We start from the raw sequence: 7,177 nt of genomic DNA on the forward strand, positions 1-7,177 counted from the left end.
AGTCCAGATTTATCCTGTTCCAAAGTGATGGGCAAATCAGGGTAAGAATAGAGAGGCAGGTGAAGTGATGCACCCACCATGCCTAGTGCCTACTGTACAAGCCTGTGGGGGCGGTGTTATGATCTGGGGTTGCTGCAGTTGGTCAGGTCTAGGTTCAGCAACAGCATGTGAACAAAGAATGAGGTCAACTGACTACCTGAATATACTGAAAGACCAGGTTATTCCATCAATGGACTTTTTCGTCCCTGATGGCACAGGCATATTCTAAGATGACAATGCCAGGATTCATCGGGCTCAAATTGTGAAAGACTGGTTCAGGGAGCATGACACATCATTTTCACACATGGATCGGCCACCAAAGAGTCCAGACCTCAACCCCATTGAGAATCTTTGGGATGTGCTAGAGAGGGCTTTGCGCAGCGGTCAGACTCTACCATCATCAATGCAAGATCTTGGTGAAAAATTAATGCAACATTGGATGGAAATAAATCTTTTGACATTGCAGAAGCTTATCAAAACAATGCCACAGCGAATGTGTGCCGTAATCAAAGCTAAAGGCGGTCCAACACAGTATTAGAGTGAGTGACCTTTTTTTTTTTTTTTTGGTGGCAACTTTTTTTTTTGGCCAGGCAGTGTATATATATATAAATGTGTATGTATGTATGTGTGTGTATATTTATTTACCTATATTTTAAAACAGGGCTTCAAGTTTGTTAAGATCTCTTTTTGTGACCCTTATTTCAAAATTGCATGCTGTTTAACATAAACAACTAGTTTATTCTAAGTCATTTCAGTACAACTAAAGGAAAAAAACACAAGAAATTTGGAAGTATCAATATTCAGTCTGTGCCCGCCTGAAGAATTGTTAATGTGTCCATAGAATTGGATTATGAGTAGCATAAACCGTCAAGCCAAATATCTGTAAACAATGAGCTAGAGTGAAGAAGCTTGATGGTGTATTTAGTCAAACGTACTGAGTGCCTTGAAGGTCTGTGACTAAATTAGAATTATTTCCAAATAAGCGGCTTTCACAATAGTATAATCCTAATCTCCTTTTGCTTCTCAGATAAGAAAACCTAATACATCTTGAACACCCTGTGTTTTGATGACACTCAGTATTGTTCAGGTATGTGTTGCTAATATTTTGCCTCTTTACAAAGATGGTTAAATAGATGAGTCTTTACCACATTTTCAGACACAGCTACTTATTTTTCATCAGCAGAAATAAAGATAATTGCTCAGCCAGGGTTGCGGTGGCCAATTGATTAGCATGCCATTCTCAGCCATGTCCTACAGCAGGAGGCTACATTGTTAGATTAAACGCTGGCCAGATCCTCATCAGGGAGGAAAGAAGAAAATCAATGGTGGTTGTTAAGGGTGAGTGGTGTCCTACCACAAAGGTGGTGGGGGGGTTGGAGCATTGTAGAGTCACTTTACATGGTGTATACCGGGCTGTTTGCACTTTGGCGCCTAAGTGTATTGAACTGGAGAGGAAGGGAAAGACAGACAGATAGATAGACATAAAAAAGACGGAATGAAATATGTGAGAAATGGCATTTAATAATTTTACTCAGCTAAAATCTATTTTGATAATCTATGAAGTGCTGGTTTGCAGCCAGTGCAAGATGCAGTGAAAGTTAATGCCAGTTGGGTCCTACCAGACCACAGTGAACTGAATGACATTTATGGTCTGGCATATGTGAGGAAAGGCTCCCACTGCTTCAGTGTTTTGAACACATAAGTCATTTGCACTTGCTGCACTGGAACTGCCTGTCATAATGTTGTGTCATTACAGCTACTAGACACAGCTGGAAAGCACTAATTAACTGGTACTACCTAAATAAATGTTAAAGCTTTTATGGCTATGGAGCAAAAATATTTATAAAGTAAGATCATTTTAAAAAAGCTAGTTTTGACAGTGGTACATAATTGGGCTATCTTTATGGATTTATACAGATAAGCCCAATCTTATGTTTTTGGCTGAGATTTTTGTAAACGGGTCAGTGTTCTGTTTTTTTGTTTCAATTTGATTTAATTGTAAAAAAGGTCCACTAGCATCTGGTTACTTTTACTCATAAACACATTTCTACCCATTAATTCAAGTCTGTGAAAGACTGCTGCCTTGTCGATGCACTAAGACGCACAATTGCTGAATCTTCCTCTTAACAGTTATTATCTGCTGCACCAAATAAACTCAGTAACTTATTTACATTTCCACTGTGAAGAGCACAGCCTTACTGTACTAATTCTTCTTGAAAATAGCGTGGAGCTCCATAAAATAGTATGTTGCAGTGTTTATGCACAATAACCTGCGCCATTTGTACCCTTGATATGTTCTAGTCAGTTTCCCATTTGATTTTGATCTGAAAATGCGATTTAGCATAGATTAACTATTTGTTGGGATCTGGAGATCTGCCACCTTTCTCCAGCAGAGAGCGCCCTGGGTCTCCTGAGCTGAAGCCACCTGCACACCTGAGGCTGATTCATCTGATCAGGAGACCAACTATATAAGCAGCGGCTTGACTTCTCTTCAGCGCCGGAGTGTTGACCAGTTTTGGTTAGCAGAACCTGAGCCTCAGCCTGAAATTAGAATCTCTGTCTGCTCTGGAGAGTAACCCTGATCCTAACCAGTCTCTGTCTTCTCTGCTTCATAGGAAAACCTGATTGCAGTCTGTAGCTCTGGAGGAGCTCATGTTTGGAAACCTGCCTGCCTGCCAAAAGAAGCCAAACCTGAAGATCCTCAGTCTGTATCTCCCAGTTAGTTCTCAGGAGAGAACTAGGAGAACAACTCAAGGTCTGAAACCTCACTAGCCTGAAGCTAAGCTCTGCCGCTGCTAAGCTCTCTGCTGGATCCACATTCTCTGGACTCAACCGGTTCACACTCTCCACCGAACTGTCTGAACCTCATCAGGTACAAATCAGAATCAAGACTCTGTCACGACATCACAGCTACCTGGCTAACCAAACAATCCCTCTCCACAGATTACTCTGTGAAGCCAGTCCCGGACCAGTACCAGAACCAGTGCAATCGATTTAATCTGTGTGTGTTTACCAAATAAACTGTTAAACTTTTACTCTGCTTCCTGTGGTGTTCTGCATGTGGGTTTAATCACAGAGACCCATCATGACACTATTTCTGTTTTATTGTTGTTTTGATATTTTCCAGGAGAAAAGAAAACTAGAACGAAGTTGACTTATCTTGGTCGGTGAGAAGTAGCAAATTAGACATCATGGCTTTTATAGAGAAAGCCCTAGACCCGCCTCTTTGACTTTGATGGATCTTTGTGACAGTTTAAAGACATTTGTAGTTTGCTTTAACTGAGGCCGACATAATTAATTATATATTTATTAAACAGGTTCTAATATTTACAGTTTTAATAAATTAGCAACACATTTTAATTACTAGTATAATTTCCTTTTATTTATTGTGTTGTGGCATTCGCCACTCTCCATATTCCACTGACTGCAGTGATGTTTTACATGACTGACTCTAACTTATCAGAGAAAAGCAAATGTGTAACATAATCATGGCATTAATATTTATTTTTTTTTGCTGCTTCAGTATTAACGTTATGTTTTTTCCAAAAGTATTTTCATTCTTGAACAGCAGTTAATGTTCATCAAACGGGAAGGTCAGATTCTTTGAGTACCTGCAAACAGTTTTGTCAAAGTTTAAAAAAAGACCCAGTCTTTCTGCCAATTTGGAACAGATATCATAGTAAAAGTTTCTTGTAGCTTTGCTTTTCGTTTATCATGCAGATATATGACAGTCAGCTTTGTACATTTGGCCTGCCAATACTGTTGAGTTAAAGGAAAGGAGGGGCAGGGTTGATCCCTGTGGCACATCCACAGTTATTTACAGTTCCAGAAGAGGTGTTGCTGACTCACTCATACAGCTTTCTATACTGTATATTGACAGTTTATTCATAGGGATGTAATGCCTTATTGTGTCAAAAGAAAAACTGTATTTTTCTATTACCTTTTTCATTACTTTTTACAGAGGTGGAATTATGCTGATAGGTCAGTTGGGTCACTGTCAGGTTGTTTCTAGGTTTTTAGAGGACCCAAATGTAGAGATGGAAGCTGAGGTGATTTCTTGCAGATTTAGTAACCAATGATGGATATTGAAGCATGAATCCAAACTTACCACAGTAACCAGAATAATTGGGAACAAATGGAAATGAACGAATGAATGAATGAAGAGAATGCAGCACTAAGTAACTGCAGAGGAGGAGTATAAATGCCAAAAGGAACTAACAATGAAGAAATCAACTGATTGGGAGCAGGTGTGCACAGAGGGATCTAGAAGGGAGGTAGAGGAAAAAACACTGACACAAGGGGGCAACAGAGTAAAAAAGGAATAGAGGCGGTGCAGCTTGAGACCCACGAAGAAGAGCCATTGTCGACTCACCAAGAGGCACCACAGATGGCAAGGGAAGCTCATTGAGGGGTCTTGAAGACGTGGATCTCCAGGGGGGGCTTGAATATGAGGAGCGCCTACAGAGGGGTCTTGAATATAAGGACCACCCACAGAGGGGCTTTGAAGATGGAGAGCGCCCACGGAGGGGCCTTGAAGATGAACTAGGGGAAAGGAGCAAGGAGAAAAGGGGCAACAGAGGGTAAACAAGAAATACATACTTTAAGAACTCAAATACATCCGGAAAACAACTAGAATGACACAACATGGAAATGCAACCAATGACTTAGAAAACACAGAAAGAAATGAATCAAAGTGTAACTGAAAACTCAAAAAGAAAACTCAAACAGAACTAAAAAGTGCAGAATCATGACAGTCACATCCAAATAATCACCTAATTTATATATAGGTGTTAGGATGGCAGCTTTCCAAGTACAGGGGAAAACCCGTGTTTAAAGAGACCGTTCTAAAAATGTACACATCACTAGCATCAAAGCTTCTTTATGTCATTAATAACACTGTTGATCCTAAAAATATTTCATCCCTTGAACATGAGATTTGTATTCCATTCTATTTCAAATAAATTCTAACATGGCTAAATACACCAAACATTTGCGGGGAAAAAATGCATCTATATCTTGACTAACATAATGTGTTTTGTGTGCTAGTTACTAATGATTATATTTTTATGAAAGGACGATGTTAAAGGAGCACATAATGTACTAGAGAGAAGTACCACACTGACACAGAGTATAGACATTAGTTTAGATTAAACAAAACCTAACAATATACAATTGAACTAGAGTTGGGTATCTGTCTGCCTGTCTGTTTGTCTGTCGGGTAACAGACATAACTTAAATCTGATAAAAGGAATGATAAATACAAATTTTATAGAAATCAACAAATGAAAGACAGTGTTTTTCAATCATACTTCAATGAAGCTATTAAAAACAAAATAAACTGGACCTTGACCCTAACCCTAACCCTGGCCTGGACAAAATGATGGCGCCCTTAACCTAAGATGTTGTTACAAAATCTTTTTATTCTTTCAGCTGGTATTTTGGTCCACTCCTCATAAGCAAACTGCTTCAACTGTCTTAGGTTTGAAGAATACTTTTTCTGATGCCATGTTTCAGTTACCCCCAAAGATGCTCAGTGGGATGCTCATGTCAGGCCTCATAGGAGGCCACTTTAGAATATATATTTTTTTTCCTTTTATCCAGTCCTGGCTGTTTTTTCTGTGTTTTAGATCATTTTCCTGTTGTAATAACCATGACCTGCAACTGAGATCAAGCTCTCTGACACAGGGCAGCACATTTATCTCTAATATATCTTGATAGTCTTAAGAATGCTATCCTCCACAAATTCAAGACACTCTGCCAGATGAAGCAGGGCAACCCCAGAACATAAGAGAGCCTCCTTCATATTTCACAGTGGGGACTGAGTTTTTTACTTAATATGATTGTTTTATTTTGTTAAACCTTAATATGGAAATATATCCTGGGAGATACAACTCATAAAATCCAAAATATTGAATATATATATATATAAATTTTGAATGTAGAAATATTTTATTTAGGGCCTAAAGAGATGAGTGACACAATTTAATTATTTTTTGCAACTTATCTTCCACTCCTGCCTGTTTAAGGGTTAAAATTGTTATCATTGAAAAAAGGTTTAATTTTTGTCTCTTTTGTCCATAGGATATTATCCTAGAAGCTTTGCATTGTTAACATGTAGTTTGGCAAATTCCAGTCTAGCTTTTTTTTAATGATTTGTTTTCAACAATAGTGTCCTCCTTGGTCGTCTCCCATTAAGTTCACTGTGGCTTAAATGATGATGGATTGTGTGATCTGTCACATTTCCTTTAATCTCTTTAGTTTTTCTGGGTTCTTTTGCTACCATTTTTATTATGTCTCACTGATTTCCCATCAATTCTCTTCCTGCTGCCATGTTCAGGGACGTTGGATACAGTCCCGTGGATTTTACATTTCAGAATAATATGTGCAACTGTAGTGACAGGAACATCAAGCTGCTTAACATGCTTTTCTGTTATGTAATTTTTGATTTCTTGACCTGGTTCATGATTTTTTTTTTAAATGTTGAAGCATGGTTGAAAAGCATTTACTTTTTCATTTTCAAAGTTTTCGCATATCATTGCTGTTATTTCTGTGATCATTGTGTACTCTTTACTGTAAGTTTTGTCTGTGTATATATTCAAACATATTGACAAAATTGAAAAACTTAAAAATCAGTAAAGTAGTGTTAACTTGAAATGTCAAGATAAATAAAGTATATTTTCTTATGCAACTAGAGATAGTCTGCTATCTTACGACTATAAATAAAGTTATAAAATAGCACAAAGTTGTGAAAATTATTATTTAATTCTATTCTTCTATGCTTGTTGGATGATATAACTCATGTTTTAGAACATCTAAAAAAAGGAAATACAGTTTTACAGGAATTCTTTGATAGAATTTATTCTCTGCCAATTAAGGTCTCTCTGGAGTGTTTAAACCCACATTGGCTGATGATGCAGCTGAACTTGCTTGTTAACAAGAGATTTATGGCCCGGGCTTATTGCTGCAGTATTTCATTGATTTGTGGTAAATGCCTGACTTCCAGTTAGGAAGTTCAGAGGGTGGTAAAAGTCTGGTCATCTTTTCATGTAAATTCAAACAGAATAGCAGCATTAACTAAGTGTCAAGAAAGGGAAAAATTGCATTCTTGCAAAGAGTCAGCAATTTCAGAAATAAAAAA

The sequence above is a fragment of the Cyprinodon variegatus genome, unplaced genomic scaffold, assembly GCF_000732505.1.
Source record: "Cyprinodon variegatus isolate N-32 unplaced genomic scaffold, C_variegatus-1.0 Scaffold216, whole genome shotgun sequence".
NCBI classification, from domain to species: Eukaryota; Metazoa; Chordata; class Actinopteri; order Cyprinodontiformes; family Cyprinodontidae; genus Cyprinodon; species Cyprinodon variegatus.